Consider the following 22,170-nt stretch of genomic DNA (forward strand, 5'->3'; position numbering starts at 1 on the left):
CCATCTGGGCCCCAGCTCCCTCATCTGGGAAGGACGCTGCTTCCCGCTTCCTAGGTCTGTGGGGAGGACTCTGGGAGTCGACACACGCAGTGCATTTAGAAGGGCCTCTGGCATCCAGTAGGTACTCCATTGGCTGTTACCCCTTACACTAAATCACACATCTCTCTCTCTCTTTGCTTTGTATTTTTTCCAAAATTGAATTGAAAAGAACCAAACAATGCAAGTTTTAAGATTTTCATCCTTAGGGGAAAAAACGTCATCTCTCCCTACAGCCTCGCCGCCCTCCCATCCTCTGCAAAAATCCAGGGAAATGAATCAGCCTGCAGCCTTTTGCTCTCTAATTCTTTGATTACTACATGATTGCAGCATCCACTCAGGCCGGGACTGAAAATCGAAAGAAAACAAGAATTCTTGAGTTATTTCCAGATCCTGAATCTGACACCATGATTCGTCTCTCAGTTTTGGCAAAACCTACAAAATGAGTGACCAAGAAGGGTAAACAAGTTTAGGTAAACACTCTATATACTGATTCATGATTTCAGTGCACCAGTTAACATTTAGCTTCATTTACCACAGTGTTTTAATGTCATTAAGAATGTAACTTCTTAGGAAAACTAAGAAAGTCTGTTTTTAGCCTAGACATGCAATTAAGGGAATTAGTAACGTGATACATCACCCTCAGGAACTGCGATAGAGTAAGAAAGCTCGTGTGGCCCTTTATAAAGACGTTCTTGCAGCCCGCGCCAGAGTTCACTGAGCTTCGGTCCCAGGGCAGCCGGGAGGGAAAACACAAAATGCAAGAAGGGAGTTGCTGCCCCCCGCACTGAACAGCAGTAGGAACAGATCCGCGATCGTGTGCAGATATGAAATAGTCAGAAAATCGGGGTCTGCGCTGGGCAATTAGTCCCTTTCCTGTCTGGATCACAGCCCCCCACAATCACTCACTGCAGCTTTGCAAGGATCCCTGCGTGAGGCTGGGGAGTGGGTTTGCTGGGGCCCATGCTGGGAAAGGGAGAAAGGATTTTTTTTTCTTCCTTTCTGAGATCCAGAAGGAGAATTCCACTTCTGACAAGCTTTGGCATTTATTTAGTTTCTGGAAGCTTGACATCCGCTAGATCAGGGCTTTCCTCCTCGGCACTGTTGATATTTGGGGCTAGGTCATTCTTTGTGGGGGCGTCCTGTGTGGTGCAGGGTGTTGAGCATCATCCCACCCTTCCCCCACTGCCACCCGGTGAGGACAACCCCAAATGCCTCAAGACACTGCTGAATGTCCTTGGGGGGCGAAGCCACCCTTGAGAATCACTGTTATCAATGAACCCGCTCCTTTTGCAGATGGGGAACGGGGGCCCAGAGGAGGTAAGTTAGAGTCTGGCCCAGGAACTTGGGTACCGAGGCAGGAGGCGGTACAGGGCAGGGACAGATCTGACTACAGGGAACAAACCTCAGACCACCACTCAGATGCTGCGTGCCGGGGCAAAGTTCTCAGCCACCCTGAGGATCCCATCCTTATGGGCTCTTGCCCTGGGATAGTGAGCAGGAGCTGCTCCTAGAGCTGGTGGTGAAGAGGAGCCACAGGGATGAGCGGTCGTGGGCGCCCATTCTAGAGGGCAGACCTTCCTACTTCTGCACACTCTAGCTCCTCACCTGTACGCCGGTGCTGCCTTCCCTGGTGGCTCCCCCTCAGGAGCATCATGCACAACAGTGGACTCAGACTCTCCGCTTGGGAGCCTACACCAAGTCAGAGTCAAGTCTATCAGCTATCATTATTGTCATCGAGGTTGTTTTGGGGGATATGGAGGGAACGTGGAGCAGATCCTGGCGGTCCCAGGAGCCAGTTGTGTCTGAGGGGGCTTGGCTGCTGGCCTGGCCAAAGCTGGCACTGTCACCCCTTCTCTGCTCTTGAGAGCCCACAGGCCCCACCCACTGCCCACTACCCCCTGGCTCCATAACTCTCAGAGCCCCCCCAGGCGTGAAGCCCTCATGCCCCTCCTCCCTCCGAATCTAAGTGGCTGGAGCCTGTCCATCTTCCTCACCCTGCCCTCCTTAGCATTGGCTTCTCAGAGCCCCAGCCTAGAGCAAACACTGGCCTCTCAAGGCAGCAGAGAGGGTGATCTTGATTGAGTCTCTAACTTCTCTGATCTTGGATTCCTCACCTGGGCAGGGCCATGAGAACAGAAGATCCCTACCTTCTGAGAAAAGACCTACCTACACCGTATTTCTTTTTAACTTCGACCCTGAGGACCCAGCATGATTCTGAACATATGATAGGTAGGAACCCAGTCAATGTTGGACATAAGAGGATGTAGGAATGAGAGGCTGGGTCTGTACCTCTGGGTGATCTACTTGTTTCCAGAAAGAAAAAGTGAAAAAGACAGACTGTTGCTTGGATTTTATGTGGATACAGCGCAGATATCAGCACTCATCCACCTGTCCGTCCATCCATCCATCCATCCATCCATCCATCCATCCGTCCATCCCTCTATCCATCCATTCATCCATGTGTGCATGCATCCATCCACCTGTCCATCCATCCATCTATCCCTCAAAAATGTATTCCTACCAGGTGCCAGGCACTGGTTGGTCTGGGCTTTGAGGATGCAGAAGTATTTCAGTACCCACTATGTTGGAACAAAGCCTGACCCAGGGGAGATATCATGGTATATTTGCCAAATGAGTAAGTGAATGAATGAATAAGTGAATGAATGGACAGGGAGAGCAATGAATGGCATTGGGATAGACTAGTGCCAGGAATCCCTATCACTAGTTGGCCTTTGGTTCTATCCACGGTTCCCAGGGTCCCCAAGCAGAGGGTGTGCAGCATGAGTAGCAGGTGACAGGATATCTTCCCACAGGAGCAGAGCTCTAAGGGTGGCAGTGACTGGGGATCATGCTCTCTCTACCCTTGTGAACGCTTCCCAGAGCGATCCTGCATCCACACTGAGTGGCTTCATCCTCTGCAGCTGAGCCAGCTGGTTATCAGCTCACACCCCAGGTGTTGCTGCGAAGGAGGGCTTTGAGGAACTCAGGCACCCATTCCAGCATGTTCCAGTCCCTACTCTATTGGCTCAAAATCTCTGTCCTTGCCCCCAAAAGTCTGTCATCAGAAGAAACAACTGGAAGCATAGCTGCCCACACTGAAATGCTTGTTAGCCCAGAGACACAGGCTGGACTTCACCTTCCAGGGCATGGTGAGGAATCGTGCCGACCTATCCATCTGTGGCCTGTATCCTTGTGAGCACACACAAGGGGAAGTTAGTGTACCTAAATGGATAATTATTAATGTCACTTCCCAGGTCACATCAAGTGACAGGCAGAACAGAGCAGGCTTGGGAAGGGCCCGATCAGGACAGTGTGTGTAGCTCCTCTCTGCTCACCTGTCCCCAAGGTGGGAGAAGTCTGGAGCAGCGGTGGGCTAACCAATGCATTTCCATGTTTCTGATGGGGTGGCTCCATCACCCCATCACTCCTCCAGGAAGCTGAGAGCCTGGGCTCCCCAACTGCGAACAGCACTCCTTCACATGTCAGCTGTAGGCGGGCAAGGCCTGGGATCTGGGAGGAGAGATCAGACTCCTCCAGAATTGCGTCTGCTTCATAATTATGGGGGCACTTGCTGAGTAATCACTTTGGTCCGGCGTCATGTTAAGCACTTTGCATGGGTTGACTCGGTCATTCCCCACAAAATCCCAGGGGTGAGCATTATCACATTGCCATTTTGTATATGAAGCTGCTGAGGCTTAGCAAGATCCAAGCAAGTTGACGGGTCACACAGCAGAGCCACTGGGATCTGCACTGGGACCAACCTGGGCTGATCAGCTCCCAAGAGGTTACAGCTCTCCATGTCAGAGACCCCCAGGTCAGCCGCCCATCCTGCCGATGGAGAGCCTGGGGCAGGTGTGGGCAGGGGAGCTCGAGCAGACACCCCATGTTCTGCACTTCCAGAGAGTAGGCTGTCACTGCGTGCATTTAGTTCCTCCAGGGACTGGACCAGAGGCTGACTGAGAAACCTCTTTCTTCAAAATGGAAACTGAGGGGGTAGAGAGGACACGTTTTGGGAGTTATGCCATCTTATGGGGATTCTACAGTGTGCTATTGGGGTTTGCATTTGGGTGTACCCTAACCCTTAGCCCTTTGAGACTGCACCCCAACATCCATGGTAGGGAAGACCAGAGACCTTCTAAGTTACAGTGGGCAGATCACCCTGACTCCAGGAAAAGAAAGCCCAGTGTCCGGACACGAGAAAAACCTTTCAAAGGTGGGAGGATTTCTTCAATTTTTATTCTTCTTTTGATCGTTTTTTTTCTTTCATTCCCCCCAAACGTCAACCTTGGGATGGAAGATCACTTCAAATCTCATTTTATAGTATGGAATATTTTTCTCGTTTCCTAGCAGAGACCAATTTTGGATGAATAACTTGCGACCACAGAAACATGACACCAAAGCAACAGCGCTGGGTGGCAAATTTCTCCGTTACCACAAATATCCTTTCTCCTCAAGGACCAGATTGGAAGCATTTGGGGTTGTTTGTGCGTCCCATCCTCAATCAGGCAGAGGAGGGGCTGTGCCGGTAGCAGCAATGTGCCCAGTGCTGTCTGCCTGTCACCAGATGCACGTTTCTCTCTGTTACACTTCTCCAAAGCGTTGACAGATTCTTTAGTCCTGGGTGTGAGATTCTCCTCCTCCCATGCAGGAGGAGGTGCCTAGCACAAAGCTCATGCCCAAAAATATCCTGATTCCATCCAATGGCCTGACTGTGTGCTGTGAGGACTGAATAGTGATTAGCCAGGGGTCCTGTCTCCATCCCTAGTAAACTGGGGGTAATCCCTAGTTTACCCTGGTGTTCCTAGCCCTGTCAAAATTTGGATCCACTTTAGAAATAAAAGGCGACCATACTGCATAATTCCAGAGGCAATGTGTTCAGGCAGTAGGACAGCAACAAAGTTTTCATGAATATTAAATATGTATTTAGATACTTAATATGTGGCCACCCTCACTCTCCTCACCAGCAGAGTAGTGCAAAGTGCAAAGAATAAAGGAACCAAATGGTGAGGCTTGCATACATCCCTTAGCCTATGATCATTTTTATCCTCTCAACATTGGATTAGAAGAAATTTCAAACATATGGGAAAGTTACCCATTGTGAAAACCCATATAGTCATCACTGAGATTCTAGAATTGTCAATATTCTGAGATTCTTGCTTTAATTCTGAGATTCTTGCTTTAATGCTTTACTTTCCATCCTCCTTCTGTTTCCTTCCATCCCATCGATCCTATCATCCTCCCATCCATCCACCCATGCATCCACCCATCCATTCATCCATCCATCATCTACCCATCCACTCATCCACCCATCTGCCCATCATCTACCCACACCAATCCACCCATTCATCCTGTCATCCATCCATCCATCCACCCATCTGTCTGTCCATCTATCCACCCATCCATTCTGTCATCCTCCTGTCTGTTCATCCATCCTTCCAGCCGATCAGTCATCTTATTCTTTTTAATGGACTAGTTCTTAGTTCTAGATTCACAGAAAAATTGAGAATATCATGCAGAGATCCCCCAAACTAACACCCCATTTCCCTATTGTTAACATCTTACATTAATATAGTACATTTGCTCTAATTAATGAATTAATATTGATATGCCATTATTACATTTTTATTAATTAAAGCCCATACTTTATTCATATTGTTGTCTTAGTTTTCACATAATGTTCTTTTTCTGCTCCAGGATCCCATCCAGGATCACATGACAGTCATCATGTCTCCCTTGTATCCTCTTGGCTGAGACAGTTTCTCAAACTTTCCTTGTTTCTGATGACCTTGACATTTTTGAGGAATATTGGTCAGGTATTTTGTGGAATGTCCCTCTATTGGGATTTGTCTGGTGTTTGCTCATGATTAGACTGTGGTCCATTTCACTTTTTGATGAAGGTCCTAGTCAGCTTATGAGCCTCTTTTGTCAAGTGGAGAATGAAGAGAAAGCTCTCATATCTGTATCAAGGGAATGTTGTGTAACAGTGGGGAGGACTACTGGTGCTGCCTGGGTTCAAATCCCAGCTCTAGCACTCACTAATATGGACCTACCTTCCTTAAGCCTCAGTTTTCTTCTCTGGATATAAATGGATCCTGACCCTGCTTTGAGGGTTCAATGCAACCCTGAGCACAAGAAGCCCTCAACTGAGACCACCTGTTGCACTTGATGTTACAAATGTCCAGCATAGATGATAATTACCATAGGACTTGTTGGCTGAGGACTGGTCCCTTTCAGCAGTGGGACAGCTGGAATGGGCATGTCCCCTTCTCAGAATCAGCTCACTCTTGAATGGAAGGGCTCAGGGCATAGAGGGTAACTGGGGAGCCAGGAGATGAGCATGGAGTCCTGCCTGACTCCGAATGGTAGAGCAACACACACACACGCACACACACCACATACAACACATACCATGCCCACCACCCATCATACCTACCACATACATCACACACACCATACACACCACATACATACATACCACACACACTCACACAGCACACACACACGACACACCACATATACAGCACATACACACCACATACCACATACATCACACACCACATATATCACACACCACATACACCATACACACTACCTACATCACACCATATACACCACACACATTCATACCATACACCCTTACATACCACATATATCACGTACATATCACACACACACACACACACACACACACACACACACACACATCACTGAAAGCCAGTCTGGCCAGGAGTCTCTTAACTTTCAGGTCAGTTCTCGATCAGGAAAATAATGTTCTCAATATTAGAGGGAGTAGAGGGAGGAATACAGTTCATCTGGGCTTATTTTATTATTGCTACAAATATAATTTTTTATTGGCATGAGAGGAGAGAAGCTGGGGTGGAGGAGGCAGGGCCGCAAGGGATGTGCATCCTTCCCGGCCCCACGGGAATCCAGGCATGTGGCACGCATTTCCCAGTAGCAGTAAGCAGACTCCGAGGGAGGCTCCAAGCAGTCTTTTGGCCGAAGGTTGATTGCCATAAAACCCCAGTCAGACAGCCTGAGACCACGCGGGACTCTCCTGTGGTTTCTGGGATGGAGCGGATGTCCTCCTGGAAACTTCTCTGCACGCAGGAGGCCCATGACGCTGTCACCGGACACATGTGACATCTCCTCATTCGTGAGCTGACTTTGGCTTCCAGTGAGCCCAAGTGCCAAAACCATGTCTCTCCAAAGGAAACCTGACCTTGACAGAGAGGACACAGGCTGACTCGTGTTACCCAGTTCTGAGTTCGGGGTGGAATGCTGTGTGGAAAGTGGACCCCGGGACTCTGGAGCTGGAAGAGGCTCCCACCACCTCCTAGCAGCTGCTGACATTTATAGCATTCTCACTGCGGCACCAGCTCTGAACTCAGCGTGGGGCGCCTCATCTCCACAAACCATCCCTTCTCCCCTCAAGCTTTGCTGTCCCCATTTTATGGACAAGGAAACTGAAACCCAAACAGCAAATCCCTCACCCAAGACCCCTTCACTAGAAAGTGGTGGAGCTCAGATACAGGGTGTCAGGTTCTAGAACCTGCTTCCTAACCCTTGGCCTGGGGTCTGTGAGCCCCTTTGGGTGTCACTGGATGGGCTTCTGGGAGTCCACAAGACCTCACAGTTTCCATGCAAAACATGGTACATACATTTTGCTGGGTGAGGACCCACAGCATGTTGGAGAGGTCCATGCTCTCACAAAGGTGAAGACCTCCTGTACCCCTCATTCTCAGAGCAAGTAGATGGGGATTTGGCCTCAGGCCCCCACAGCCAGCCCACTGCCTTCCCTACTATCATTTGGTACATAAATAAATTGTCAGACAATTTTTATTTGGTTCTTTATTCTGCATAAAGCACCTACAGGAAAGCTTCAGGTCTTATGAGCAGAGCACAGGGAATTAAGCTGTATAACCCCATCCACATTAGGGACTGAAGGGGTGCCAGTGCTCCAGAAGCCCCTCACATCTCCAGCCCTGCTTCTCCAAAGGCAGCTGCTCTCCTGGTCTCCTGGTAGCCCGAGTGGTTCCCCCTGTTTGGAACACCACACGGATGGGATCACACAGCACACACTCTGCACATGGGGCCTGTTGGCTCCACCTGCTGAGATCCACCTGTTGCAGGGCTGGGATACGTCTTCACTGCTGCGTACTATTCCATGGAGTAAACCCACCAACCTCACTTGTCTGTTCTCCTGCGGAGGGACTGCCAGGCGGGGTCCAGTTCAGGGCCTTAGGAATGGGGCACGTCTGCATATTCTTGGATGTGCACACATTTACCTCTGTCATGTGTCTCTCAGAGCAGGATCGCCCAGGCACCCGATGGGCCTGCTGTCAGCACTCGTGTCCTCTTCCACAGGGGAAGTTCATGTGCCCACAAGCAGCTTCCTGTCTTCTTGCCAACATCGTATTTTAGCCATGCTGGTGGGTGAGGCCATAACATGTATTATAGAATATTAAACAACCTTCCTGCTCTTTTATTTTCCTCCTTTAAGGAGATTTTCCTTAGTCACTGTCATTCCTCAGCCCCACGACGCACAAAGCCAGAGGCCAGGGCTGTTGCGGAGGCATGACTGTGAGCTGTGGTCCTCATGGGGGTGCCAGGTTGAGGGGCACCAGCTGAGAAGGAGCCCCTGGAGATTGCCTTTCTCCTCTCTCGCCGAGGCTTCATGTGTGCTCTTGAGGGGCAAGCAGGTGCCGACTCCAATCTCAACGGTCTTGGTGGGAGAGCCTGCCTGCCTGCGGCCCTGATGGCAGTCTCTAACAGTGCTGAGATGCCTTGATGGCTTTAGCCCTTGCACTGTGCACTTACTACAGTCTATAATGATCGAGTCACCAGGGCTGGGGGTCCCTGGCCACTGTCCATGGCTGCCTTGAGCCTGGTTCCTGAGAGTGAGTGATAGCTGTGGTGGCCGGTACCCATCCCATGCTAGAAATCTGGTCAGATCTTGAACCTTCATGTAACCCCTGTCAGCCTCACATCCATTAGGAACAGAGAGATGGCTCGTTGTAGGCACGACCCTCTCCCTGGATGGCCATGGAATCTTGGCATGTGGGCCCCTCCCCTCAGGCACCCACATCTAGGGGGAGCTGAGGTGGGACCCACATCTAGGTGGGAGCTGCCCACGATGGTACCTGGCCACAAGCACTCTGCACTCTGGCCTCTGCCACTCCCTGCAGGACACACTCACATTGAGACTGCTTCTGATGCCCACACCCCTGCCTGGTCAGATGGCAGGAAGAATGTCCCTGAGCTGAGCCAGACGGTCTCTGCCCCTGCACCTCTGACCCTCATTCCATACTTTGGGACTGAGCAAGTCATTCTTCTAGGGTGCCTCAGCCTGCTGAGCTCCAAGAAGGCACTGCTCCCACTCAAAAACACTTCCCGCTGCCCTACCCATCCTGAGCTGGGGAGTGCAGGCCACACCTAAAACGCCACTGCCAGAAGCCTTGCCCCGAGTCAGAGGAAGGGAAGGACTTTTTTCCTTCTTTGCTGCAAATGGAGTAAATTCGGGCCTGGGAAATCTACAGGGTTTGGAGTTCCTTGCCACTGCCTGTCCTGCTCCTCCTCTTCCTTCCCCACCTTGCTGCCTCATGTCTCCCAGAGGGTGCCCTCCCCATACATGCTCCATGCACACGTGTGCACACATGCATGAGGCAGGGCCGAGGCTCGGCCTGGAGCAGGACCAGGCATCCTGGGGTCGGTTGGCTCACTCCTTCCCCCGGCCAGCGGGCAGGAGCACACAAAGACTGGGGAGGGGAGGATGTCAACATCGCCATCAACGTTGCTTGATGCAGAGGTATTTCAGATTGCATCTTTAATGCCACAAGTCCAACTTAAAAGCATAAAAATTAAGTCACTCCCGAGACACGTTTTCCACCAGTTGTGGATTTTGTCGACCCTGCTGTTGAGACATGGGAAGAGCCCACCGAGTTTCTCCCTCGCCATGGGGTGTGCTGGTCACCCCCACGCGGGAGGGACACAGCTTTGGCACAGTGTGTCCCACAGGAGCACTCAGCGGGATGGCAATCTGGCAGCCAGCGGGTCCCTCCCTGTCCTGGGGGAAACTGTCTGCCGTCTTCACCAGAAGACCCCCGGCCGTCATATATTCCAGGGGTCATTTGATCATTGCTGCCTTGTAGGGGGGCGAACATGACCCACATCTATTGATTGATTCATTGCAGACGATGTGCGGACAGAGAGAGACCTACTGTGTGTGTTTTTTTTTTAATGACCAGTTCCCCACAGCCAGCATGAAGGGTGTTTTATTCATAATACCTCGAATGAGGGTGCATCCACTCACCCTATTAAAATTGGTGATTAAGTCTGAGCTATTACCAGTCCTTTCCACTCACTTTGGTTGGTGCCGTGTGTGAGTCTGAGCTGCTCTGGAGACTCTGCTGCATTCTGGCTCGTGCTGTGTCCACAGCCACAGCAAACCTAACAACCTATCTTGGCGAGTGTGAGCTATTGCAAAAGCCCTGCTCCCACCCGAGGTGACTTTGTGCGCTTACTACTCGTGAATATGCACATACATGAAATATTCCTTGAGTGACATTTACACTAAGGTAAGTTTTGCAGAATGGCTTTGCCTACCAAAAGTTTTCCTCTTAGACTCACAGTTTTTGTGAATTGGATACTACCTGTAGCAGTTGTCACTGAAGGCAAAGATCACACAGTGGGAATATTTACGAGGCCAGGTGGACAGGATCGGCTTCTCTACACTGCTCCTCACTTACTTCGGAAGGGGCAGAAGCAGGAAACCGCTCTGCGCCGTGCTCCCGTGCTTGCTCACTCCTGAAACTCACGCACAACACGTCTCTGTGACCTTTACGGTTTATGTTCCTTCTGGGAGAATCAAGACGTGTCTTTACAACAGGCATGTGGCATGTGGCATCCTCTTGAAACACAGACCTGCGCCTCTTACCTCGGCAAGCAAGTTTTAATTATGTTTAAGTTACGAGAACTATGAAGTCTTTGGAAATTGTATGGAGATAACTTTTTTTTTTTCCTGAAGCTTTTCTTTTTGCCTCTAGCTATTTTACCAGGGTGAGAGACAGAGAGAAGGAGAGGGAGAGAGGGAGACAGAGACAAAGAGATTTAAGAACTTTAAAATTAAAGGTTGAGAAACACCAGATGAAGGGTCCCAATCTTTGTAGCTTCTATTTCCTTGAAAATGTCCCAGAAAATGTTCTTCCTCCCTGCAGGATGTAGCTTCCCCACAAATCCTGAAATTCCTTTGTTTAAAACAAAAACAAAACAAAACAAAACTTGTGGCTTTTCTCAAAATGACAAACCAGACACGCAGAATCTGCAATCCCCAGAACACAGCCTGGACCATAAACCTTCTGGCTCAGCAAGCAGGTTTTACGGGGACCCCAGTAAAACTGCGAGGATGCAATAAATAGCCAGCTGCCTCTCCCGTGCAGCCGCATCTCTGGGACGACAAACGTCCGAGGCCACAGGACAGAGCCAGCACTCGTGTAGGTCTGAGGCTCCGTGGACAAAGCATCCGGACAGCTGAGATGCCCATCCTTCCTCCCGACGGTCCAGAGGGAATGCAGCAGAGGTGTAGGCGGTGCACACTCATCCCAAAGCATTCCTCCAAACTGCCGCCTCAAACAGGCGTGTAAGTATTTGGTATAAACAATGGAAGAAGTAATACAACCAAGTAATTAGCAAAACAGGGCAGCTAGTGACACCCCGGGGCGTTAACATTGAGGCCATCGAGGACAGATGGGGAGGGATTTAACGTTTCAGGGCTGACACACTGGCACACACTTGACACTTGTGATGGAAAATTCTGCTTGACCCCCCCTTGTCAGGTCTCGGGGGCCCCCACGCAGATGGACAGGTCCCCAGCCCTGGACTCCACTTGGTCACTTGCACCCACTTGACACTGGACAAGTCATCTCATCAAGCCTAGTTCTGCAGCCAAAAATGGGAATAATTCCCTCTGTGGACCTCCTCTCTGGGGATATTGGGAAAAAGAGTAGAGACAAATAGAGAAGGCATTCAGGAGGATGTTGAAGCGAGAGGGTTTTGTGAGCATGCCAACCCGCAGAGAAGAACAATTCAGTCCTGCGCACAGCTCGCTGCCTGCCCAGCCCCGTGACCCCCTCTGCAATCTGCTCCTCCCAATGGTCCACGCACTTGCTACCTCCTTCCCTCTGCCAGGAAGCCGCTTCCTCCTGGAAGGACCTTGCCATCACTCCCGGGTGTTCCAGAAATCCCCTGATAACTGGCAGTGTCCGGAGAGTGCGGTGGACCAGCACGGGAGCACGTGGGAGCGCGCCAAGCAGATCTCTATCTACATCCTTTTCCCTCCAAGGTGCCCTGGCCGCTAGACTCCCACACACAAGCTCGTGCACACTGGCACACACCCAGATGGCCACACACTTGTGCATGTCCTCCCGCATGCACGTTCTCACACACACTCAGACCCGCACACAACTCCGCACACACTAAGATGCACCACGGAACACAGTTTCCTGTGTCTTGCACAGACAGCAAACCACCTCATATGGCTCCCTATGGTTTGGGGCCGTCTCCAACCACCCTGGCCAGCAGCCCCTAAGTGGACCTGCCCCCATTACGACCCCAAGCTTGGTGCCTCACAGCAATAGGCCTGACTCTGGGCTGCGAACAAGGTTTTGCTTCTCCAGCACCCTTCCTGGGTGCAGGTGTCCGGATGTGTCGGCTCTGGGACCTCGAGCATCCACGAGCATCCCCCATGGGGCTTGGGTGCTGGCGGTCATTTCCCCAGAGCTGCCAAGACCATACAGCTGCAGGACAGTTACAGTCTTCCCATCATGTGGGTTTGAAATCCAGGTGGCGGTTTGGGGCTCAGGACCCATTTGTCCTTTATTGGGCTCTAGAAGGTTCCAATCTGGTGGCGAGCAGTTACGAGGAGCCCAGAGTCAGGAGACTCTGGATGCAGGGGCCACTTGCTTCTCTTCAGCTGCCGCACTGCCTGGACTCTCTCCTCTGGGTCCTGGCTGCCCACCAGTACCACACGGTGTCAAACACTGCCCCACAGGTGGGACGACCCATCCCAGCACCAGCCATGTATAGGACCTTATGTTTGTGGGATTGTCTGACCTCTGCCTCTCTCCCCCTCGAGACACCAGACTCCCTAAGCTGAGGGGCTGGTCCACTGCCTCCCTCAGCCAGGCACAGAGCCCGGCACGGAGTGAGCACACGTTCCTGCAACAAACCCGGGCTGACGAGCGGCATCCAGGCTGCCATCTGGGCATGTGGGCTATAGGGTGTCTGCGAGTGTCTGAGTCGGTGATGCTGGAGAGAAAAAATACGCACACTCAGTGGTGGTTGTTGTTACTGTTTTGTTTTATCTGATGAGGCCCCTGCTTCTGGAAGGGACAGATTCATAAAGTCAGCATCACCGTGCAGTAATACACGTACAGAACACACTTCAGAGATGGCAGACTTTCTCCACCACGTGTGATACTCCTTCCTATGAGCTTCACATCCACGTCTCGTGACCCAAATCCCAGACGATCCTTTTTTGAATAACATGCTTTCGTAAGCAGAAGTTTATTTATTTATTTTTTTTTACCTCTCCCAGTCCTAGTGAAGCTCTGGGTTCCTGGTGGGTACATGCCAGCCCCTGTCTTGGGGCACTGAGCAGGAGGGACGATGTCCTACAACATACGTGCCACGGGAGCAAGGCTTCCCTATGCAGCCAGCAGGCATGCTGTTTCCAAAGCATCTGGGACTCCAGTGCCATGCCATTGCCCCGGGCAGTGTTAGCCCTGGACACCCAGTGCCCAATAACCAGCTGGGCTGTGCTAACTGCCCTCTGGGTCCTTTTTATAGACATTCACATTTCAGTGGTGGGCAGGCAGCCTTCCAAGTGGCTGGCACCAGCTTTGTAAGAGATGGGTCTCCATGTCACCAGGCATGGGCAGGCTGGAAGCTGGGTCTCTTCATCACCCCGAGGCTTCAGGCTGAAAGAGGAAAAGAGGAGCCAGAGGCAGGAGCTGGGTGATAGTTATCTTGTCACTGCCGGCATCACAGACGTATGAATGGCCCGATTCCTGAAGCAGAGCTGCTTCCTGGAGAGGTTTCAGAGGTACTGTCTGCTGAGATGCTGGCAGCCCAGCTACAGAATAAATCACTCCCCTCACTGGCTCCTGCAGGACTGAAACCCCCACGGAGGTGGTCATCTAACGAGCTTGTTTGCTCAAGTACAAACACCCAAGCATCCATCCACAGGTTGCCTTATTTCTGAGCCCTTCAGTGTGGAGGGAACATCACATCCTGCATGAGGCCCCAGCCCGCAGGAGAAGGGACAGGGAACAGGGTCCGAGAAGCAGGGCAGGAGGCAGCTGGCACAGCCAGGATGAGAGGTTGTGGGGTGGGACTCCAGATGACCACCTGTCACTTGCCCATTGGGCGACTTTGGAATAGCCCACAAATATTAGCTGAGTACCTACTAAGTGCCACGAAACATCCCAAACACTAGCACCATGAGGGCACACAGGATGAGTTCCCAATCCTGTTGGGGGCAGGGGCAGGGGCAGGAGATGAGCAGATGCATGAGCCAGGGAATGTCAGGTAGTGGTAAGAGTGGGTTTTAAGAAGAGAAGGAGACATGGGGTGGGTGGGGGAGGCTCTCAGAGGAAGGAGGTCATTACCTGGTCGTGTGGAAGTTTGGGGAAGACTGTTCCAGAAAGAAGGGGTGGTTTGTGCACAGTGGAAATGAGCATCAGGTGCTTGAGGAGGCAGAGGCTCATGAGGCTGGAGTTGAGAGGAAGAGAGAAGCCAGAGGCACAGTCAGAGGGCAGGCGAGGAGGATGGCACTGGGCCTGGGGCCTGAGGCCCAGCAAGATGACTGAGTCCCATGGTGTCACCCAGCTGACACATTTATGCTTTTTTTTTTTTTTAAGATTTTATTTATTTATGAGAATGCACAGAAAGGAGAGAGAGAGAGGCAGAGACGCAGGCAGAGGGAGAAGCAGGCTCCATGCACTGGGAGCCCGATGTGGGATTTGATCCCGGGTCTCCAGGATCGCGCCCTGGGCCAAAGGCAGGCGCCAAACCGCTGCGCCACCCAGGGATCCCACATTTATGCTTTTTAACACAAAACTGTAACCCCAAGCAATACAGTTTTGCATTTTTATTAACATGATGTGAGCATTTCTCATCATAATAAAAATTCTTCTAAAGTTAAAAGGAAAAAGTTCTAGAAAAAATACCGAGTGTCAGGACAGATGCAAGCTGCTGTGGCTGTGGCATGGGATGGAGAGGGAGGTGGGGCTCATCAGCACGGAGCCCCGAGAACCACCAGGACACACCAGATCCAGACCTCATCACCTCCCCCTGGGGCTACACCGAGTTCCGCCTCCTTGGTCAACCATCCTATACCCAACCACAGTGGTTCCAACAAAACACCCCGAATTTAAGACATTTCCAAGAATGAATCTCAGTGACACTGTGTGCTTACATATGCCAAACGCGACTCTTGATGTTGGAGACACTGCGCCAAATTCCCTTCCTCTGTGGAGCTCAGGTTCAAGGACCTTCCGGAACTTTCTAGTAACCAGTGAGCCAGGTGTTTGCACTTGGGGTTAATACCTTTTAGGAAGCTTGACAATATTTTTTTACTTTTCATCTGGATATTCTCACAATCTGTGGGGAGGCTAACAAAGAATCCTTTGAAAAAGATATTTTTGGGAGTGAGGTAAGGTGTTTTGAAATGAGTAGTGGGGATGGTTATACAACATGGGGGAAAGAAGTCACACCACTGAACTGTACACCTAAAAATGGTTAAGACTCGAAATTTTATGTTATATGTATTTTACCACATTTTTTTTAAAAGGTTAATAATATCCTATACCTAAGCTCATCAGATTGTATACAGGGCACGATACCTGAATTGATACCTCAATCAAGTCACTTAAAAACAAATAGAAATAAATTGATTTTTATCAAGACACCTTTAAAGCATGCTATGGAGCCCAGAATGGTAAGATAAAATTCTATCCATCGTCACAGACATCGCGGGAATGAATCTTACGCTCTTTACCATTTTTTGTTTCTTATTAACCAAGCCTTTGCTCAACGGACAGCCCGAGGTACACCAGAAAACAGCCCACTGAGTCTCGCCCGGGAAACCTGGACCAATCGATTCACAATCAATTTCGTCACTACCGACAAGCAAGGAAGTTGGACAGGTTCTAGAAATCAACTGGTCTCCGAAGTAACTCAATATCCCACGGGCTCAGCCACTCTGCCCTCTCCTCTCTCTTTATGCCATTTATTATGATTTGATTTTTTTTTATAATCCTAGAGCTTACAAGTGCCTCTCTGAAGGCGAAAATCCCCACAGAGCGGAGACATTTCGTCTGGCAGAGAAATAATCTAGTTTGCCCCTTAAATGCTAATATCCACTTGCGTTGTTGATTCAACCAACTACTCCAGGAACTCAAACCTGGATCCCAACAAAGGTGAATTGTACAAAAGTCAAAATGTGAGGCGGGTGGGATCAGCTCCGACACCACGCGGGGGGGCGGCGGGGACGGAGATGGCAAAGGGCCGGGGTCAGTTCTCCGAAAGGAGCCGTGTGGTCTCGGTTTGGTTTCAATTAACTTTAGGAACGACTCTTTTCTTGCTGCTGGCTCGTATGAAGGCAGAACTGCCCCGGCAAATGGCATTTTGGGTAATTGGCGCTGATGGTCACCAAACCCACAGGGCTGAGATCGACACCCCAAGTGCTGCTGATTTAGGTGAAATTGAACAGTGCGCATGTGACCGCAAACCCAGCTGAAAGGCGAACGCCCCGGAACGGGCTGGTTTGCAGCTTGAGCAGAATAGAGGCTTCGCTGTGCTCCAAGTCAGGACGGGATCCAAGCCCGATCTGAGGCTCCGCTGCTGGCGAGGTCTCTGGGGAAGAGGGCAAGTGGCCTGAGGGACAATGCAGTTACTGAAACCAGAGAGGTTCTCAGGGAGGAGGGCCGAGCCTGGCCTGCGCCTCTGCAAGCCCAGGCAGCGCGTCACAGCTGCTGGCACACGAGGAGGGCCGATCGTTGGTAGTGACGACACCGTCACCAAAGACCTCATACCGCACATGTCCTTGATTTGACCATGTCTCATTTGAGGAGGATTCTTCCTTAGGTCCCTGCTTCCAAGGTCCACGTGAACCTGCAAACACATGGCTCCTGCATAAACCCCATTTATGTGGGATCACTCCGATGAAGGACTGGGATTCCATAGGAGCTCGGAGGAAGGAGGCCTGGTGCAGCCTTAGAGGTCAGGGGGGTCTTCCTGGAGGAGGTGGCACTGGAGCAGAATCTTGAAGAGATGTAGGGACCCTCCAGGACCGGGGGAGAGGACTGTAGCCAGAAGCAGGTGTGTAAAGGCACAGAGCTGGGGAATCGCCAGGAGCCTTCTGGGAACTCCTGGTCCCTAGGGTGGTGTCAGGAGAGGAGTGCTGGGGAGGTGGGCGTGGAGAGCTGAGAGGAGCCCAGGCACCAGGCCTGCAGCTGGGTCTCTGTCCTGCAGGCAGGGGGACCAGAGGGTGTGATCCGGGCGGTGTTAGAACTCTGGGTCTTGGCCTCTGGAAGGGGGGGTTGGAAGGGGTCGAGGATCTGGTCTGGAAGCTCTGACCACAAACTAGGCAAGGGATGCAGGTTTGGGGCAGACGCTGGTGGTGGAGGTGAGCAGCAGGGGCAGCAGGATTTGGGGAGCACGGAGGAAGATTTAGGACATTGCTGTGTCTCCTGCAGATTTGTCCCGGGAGTCTTCAGCCTCTGTGTCCTGTGAACTCGAGCTGAGCATGGACTTCTTTGTCCTCAGCTTCAGGGAGACCAGGACAGGACAGGGCCCAGGAGTCCTCCTCTCCCCAAGGGTCTCCCCGGGAGGTCACCTCGGGCTGGTGTGTCCCTCAATCCAAAGTCACTATTCCCCTCCCGGTGGTCCTTGTGCATGAATCTCTCCTGTGTCCTGCTATCTCTTCTTCCCTTGTCCCCTAAACGGCAACAGCTCTCATTTTCCCCCGGGGCCCCCACACCCCAACCCTCCTTAATAAAAATCCCTTTGTAAACGGACCCTCCTGAATTCTTCTGATGTGAGTGGTCCATCTGCTGCCTGGTGGGACCTTGGCTGAGAGAGATACAAGCAGGATGTCCATTTCTCAAAAACTCTGGGTCACTTCCCAGGTCCTGGCTGTGCAGGGACTGAGCAGAGAACAGTGTTGGCAGGATCTCTGTTCCCACAAGATGCTACAGCGCAGGGCAGCCCCAGAGGCCTCGGTGAAGAAGTCTCGGGGGCCCTGGGCTTGGGGAGTCAGACCCTCCGGGGAGGGGGCCCCCGAGTCTGAAGTCCCAGCGAGACTCTCAGGGGCTCTTGGGCACATGGAGGTCCAGCCACTCCCATGGCCCACGCACCGGGCTCAGAGCCGCCAGCGCTGCAGCATCATGTCACACCTTTGCCTGGAGCAGGACTGTGTCCCATCTGGCACACACAGAAACTGCATCTTGGACTGGGCGTCCTTCCTAACTGGTCAGCAAGCATGGGAGGGGCCAGGACGCAGGGACCCGTACCAGTGGTTCAGGATTTGGAAAATCACCCCCAAACTCCTAAGCAGGTTGCTAGCTGATGTGTCCTCTTTGTCCCACTCACAGTTTCCTGCTGTTTCTATCTCTGGTCCCAGGAGTCGCACAGCACAAGGACAATGATAATAATTTGGAATTTGTGCAGGTACCAACAGTGTTCCCGCTCTCCCTCCCTCTTCTTTTCTCTCCCTCTCTTCCTTTCTCCCTGCCTCCAAAATATTAGCAATATAGCAAGTCCTGCTTTATGAAAACCGATGTTAATTTTTTAAAAAAGAGAAGTTGGTGGTCATCGGTCATTTTATTCAGAAACCGTGTATCTTCTTCTCTCTTTGCAGCACGTTCGATCGACAAGAAAAGCGTGATGTGCAGCTTGTGGAAGATTCTGCTTTGAAAGGACGCAGGGCTGTGTGCCCCATCGACTGACCCACCTGGGGCACCCACTGGGACTCTGGAGTGCCTTCCACCCATCCAAGACTTAGTGGGCACCCGCCCCACACCCTGCGCTATGTGCTGGCAGCAATGGTGGTGGGGAGATTACTCAATCTCACATCTCCACACCCTTCACTGCACCCTTTACTTTGAGACGTTTCTTCAAAACACAAAACGGAACGAGTCCTTTCTTTCCCTTGCTCCCTGAACGCAGCATTCAATAGGCCGCAGTAGGTAAAATGTCCGTGCCACCGACAGGAATCCCACTGCACGAAGTAAAAGCCGTCGTGTGCTTTCCCTTTGGATTGGATTTCCAAACGGGTCAAACGTTTACAGAAATGGACCAAATTGTACAAATAAACCATAGGTCTAGCGGAGAAGGCAGTTTACATTACTCTGGGTCGGATGAATATGGGAGCCACAGCCCTGGCCCTTTGAAAACCACTTTGCACAGTGTACGTAAGCTCTGTTCCCTGTCTGGGATCCCTCAGCCCCATCAGAAAGCGTCAGGAAAGGCATCATGATCCTATACATCCATGGACCCATTCCCACTCCAGCTGGGTGGCTTTGTCCCCCACCAGCTCAAACAAAAGAGGATTTTAGCCTGGAATCCCAGCTGCCCAGAGGGCCTTCACGGGTTCCCCTCCCCCACCTCACTGCTGGCTTGGGGCTTGGGGCTGCCATCATCTTCCCCAAGCATCTCAAGAGCAGAACACGGGTCTCGTTACCTCGTACCCCACACATGAGACACCGTGCCTCGCACAAAGTCTTCCCCTATTCATCATAGATGAAGAATGGGGTGTGGACCTGTGTAGGCAGAACAGGCCTGGGTCCCTGCTTCGCAGAGCAATGCCCACCTGGTTATTAGGCTACTGTCTCTCAGCTCCAAGCCCACCTGATCTGGGTAGAGGTTGTGGTGTGTGTGTGTGTGTGTGTGTGTGTGTGTGCAAATCAGGATGGATCTGACCCAAAGGGACTCGTGTCCTTACAAGAAGATAGATTTGGATTCAGACACACACACAGGGAAGATGGTCACGTACAGACAGAAGCTGAGACTGGAGTGACACGGCTCCCAGCTGAGGGATGCCTGGAGCCCCCAGGAGCTGGAAGAGGCAGGAAGTCCCTCCGCTGGATCCCTCAGACAGAGGCACCTTGATTTGGGTCATCTGACCTCCAGGTGAGAGAATGCACGCCTGCTATTTTAAGGTACCAGTTTGGGGCTCTTTGGTACTCAGTGGGGTTAGGTGTCCGACTGGCTGTACCAACGCTGCTAGAGGGGGGTTGGAGTGTGTCCTCCGTGGCATCGGAGGTGGGGGTCCCCCTCAGCACCTCTGAAACCATAGAGGGAAAGGGAACTGCTCTACTGGTGCCTAGCTGGCTGGAGGACAGTTTGGTCACAAAGGTTTTCTATTCTGTTCATCCGTCCTTTTCCTGGGATCTTGGGGAAGCAGGCTTTGCTTGGAGCATCGTTTTGTCTGACCTGTTGATGGTTCTGGCTTGCAGCCTTCTCTTGCGCTCTCTCTGGGATATTAGGGAGGCCCTGGGGAACTTGGGGACCTCACTGCCCACCCTTCCTCCAGGGCCAGGGTCCCAAAGCAGTGAGCCCTCCTCATTCCACTCTCCCTGGCCCTTGTGTACTGGTTGGTTGTGCTACGTTCAGGGTTTTTAGTCTTAAGAGAGAAGACCTGCAGGATGGAGCTCCCCCATCCTGGTGGGATCCAGAAGGGTACACCTGAAACCGTCTGCCTACTCAGAGCCCCTGTTTTTTACCTGTTTTCCCATCAAGCTGCCCTCACCTCCGTGCTGACCGCCCAGCGCCCAGGTCACAGCCTGCTTGGGCCTCTCCAGACAAGGGTGAACTACCATTTCCCCGGAGCCTCCCCACCCAGTCGAGGTCCATAGGGCACCGTGTGACGTTGTTCTCCTGTGGCATATCCACCAAGCCCGGCCTCCGTGAGAGTGACTCAAGCATGGGCTCTGACCACTTCCTCAGGAGGCCTCCGCCCCCTGCATTCAGTGCCTCCTGAACAGACACTCTGCAGGAGGCCATTCAAATCCCTCCTCAACTCTTGAGTGAGCTCTTGAGTGGCCCAAGGAAAAATCCATCAGCGCATGCTAAAACCTCCCAACCTCTTCACCCTAGATGAGCAGTGCAAGCGTGGGACAGAATGGGTAGGTGTAGGTCGCAGCACCTGGGTGGCTGTCAGCTAAGCATCAGACTCTTGGTTTCCATTCAGGTCATGATCTTGGGGTCGTGAGATCAAGCCCCACATTGGGTTCTGTGCTCAGCAAGGAGTCAGCTTGAGCACAGCCCCTGTGCTCTATGAATAAATAAATCTTTATTAAAAAAAAAAAGAATAGGTGTAGGTCTCCAGAGGTTGGGGGACAGGAGGGACAAGCCCAATGTCAGGGCCCCACTAATTCTAAGTTTTAGAATTACTGATGTTTTCTCCAGCCCAGCCTTGCACCCACTTTCCTTTTGGCCTCTCACCAGACCTATTTTGGAATGAAATTTTTCAGATCGCTGAGAATCCTTATAGGCTTTCCCCCCAGCACCGACCCCAATTCTAAATCCCTTTACTTCAAATTCACTTTTCTGCATTAAATTTGGGAAAAGGGGCAGCATTTGGAAAGTCCCATCAAAGGGACCAGAAACTGGAAGTTATAAAATCCCAAGCTATGACATCAGGGTTGTTTACAGAAAGGACGTCTCTTCCAGGAACTGAGCCCTCCTGGTCGTCAACAGTAGAGGCCAAAGGAGGAAAAGCTGTAGAAATCTGGAAACCAACATTTATTTTTCTCCTAGTCTGCATTTGGGCTTCAGAGATGGGTACAGCCTGGGAGGGTCTATGAGCATCTTTCAGCCCACCCCAAAGGCGGTGTGGGCTCTGGAGGCGGCTGGGATCAGAAGGGAGGATCATGCCTGAACTTAATTCAACAGGCTGGGGATTTTTTTAGGATGAAACTGTGCATCTCCTGACTGTGTGGTTTCTCCCAGGGCCGCTTCTGGTGGGGAATGCTGGTCTTGCCCCTCTGCTAACTCCGCGCAAAGAGAAATGTTTGACTGTTTGTGCCCCTAATCCACCTTTGTCATTTCTTGGTCCTGACCTCCCACCTT

This window comes from Canis aureus, chromosome 3 (genome assembly GCF_053574225.1).
Source record: "Canis aureus isolate CA01 chromosome 3, VMU_Caureus_v.1.0, whole genome shotgun sequence".
In the NCBI taxonomy this organism is placed as follows: Eukaryota; Metazoa; Chordata; class Mammalia; order Carnivora; family Canidae; genus Canis; species Canis aureus.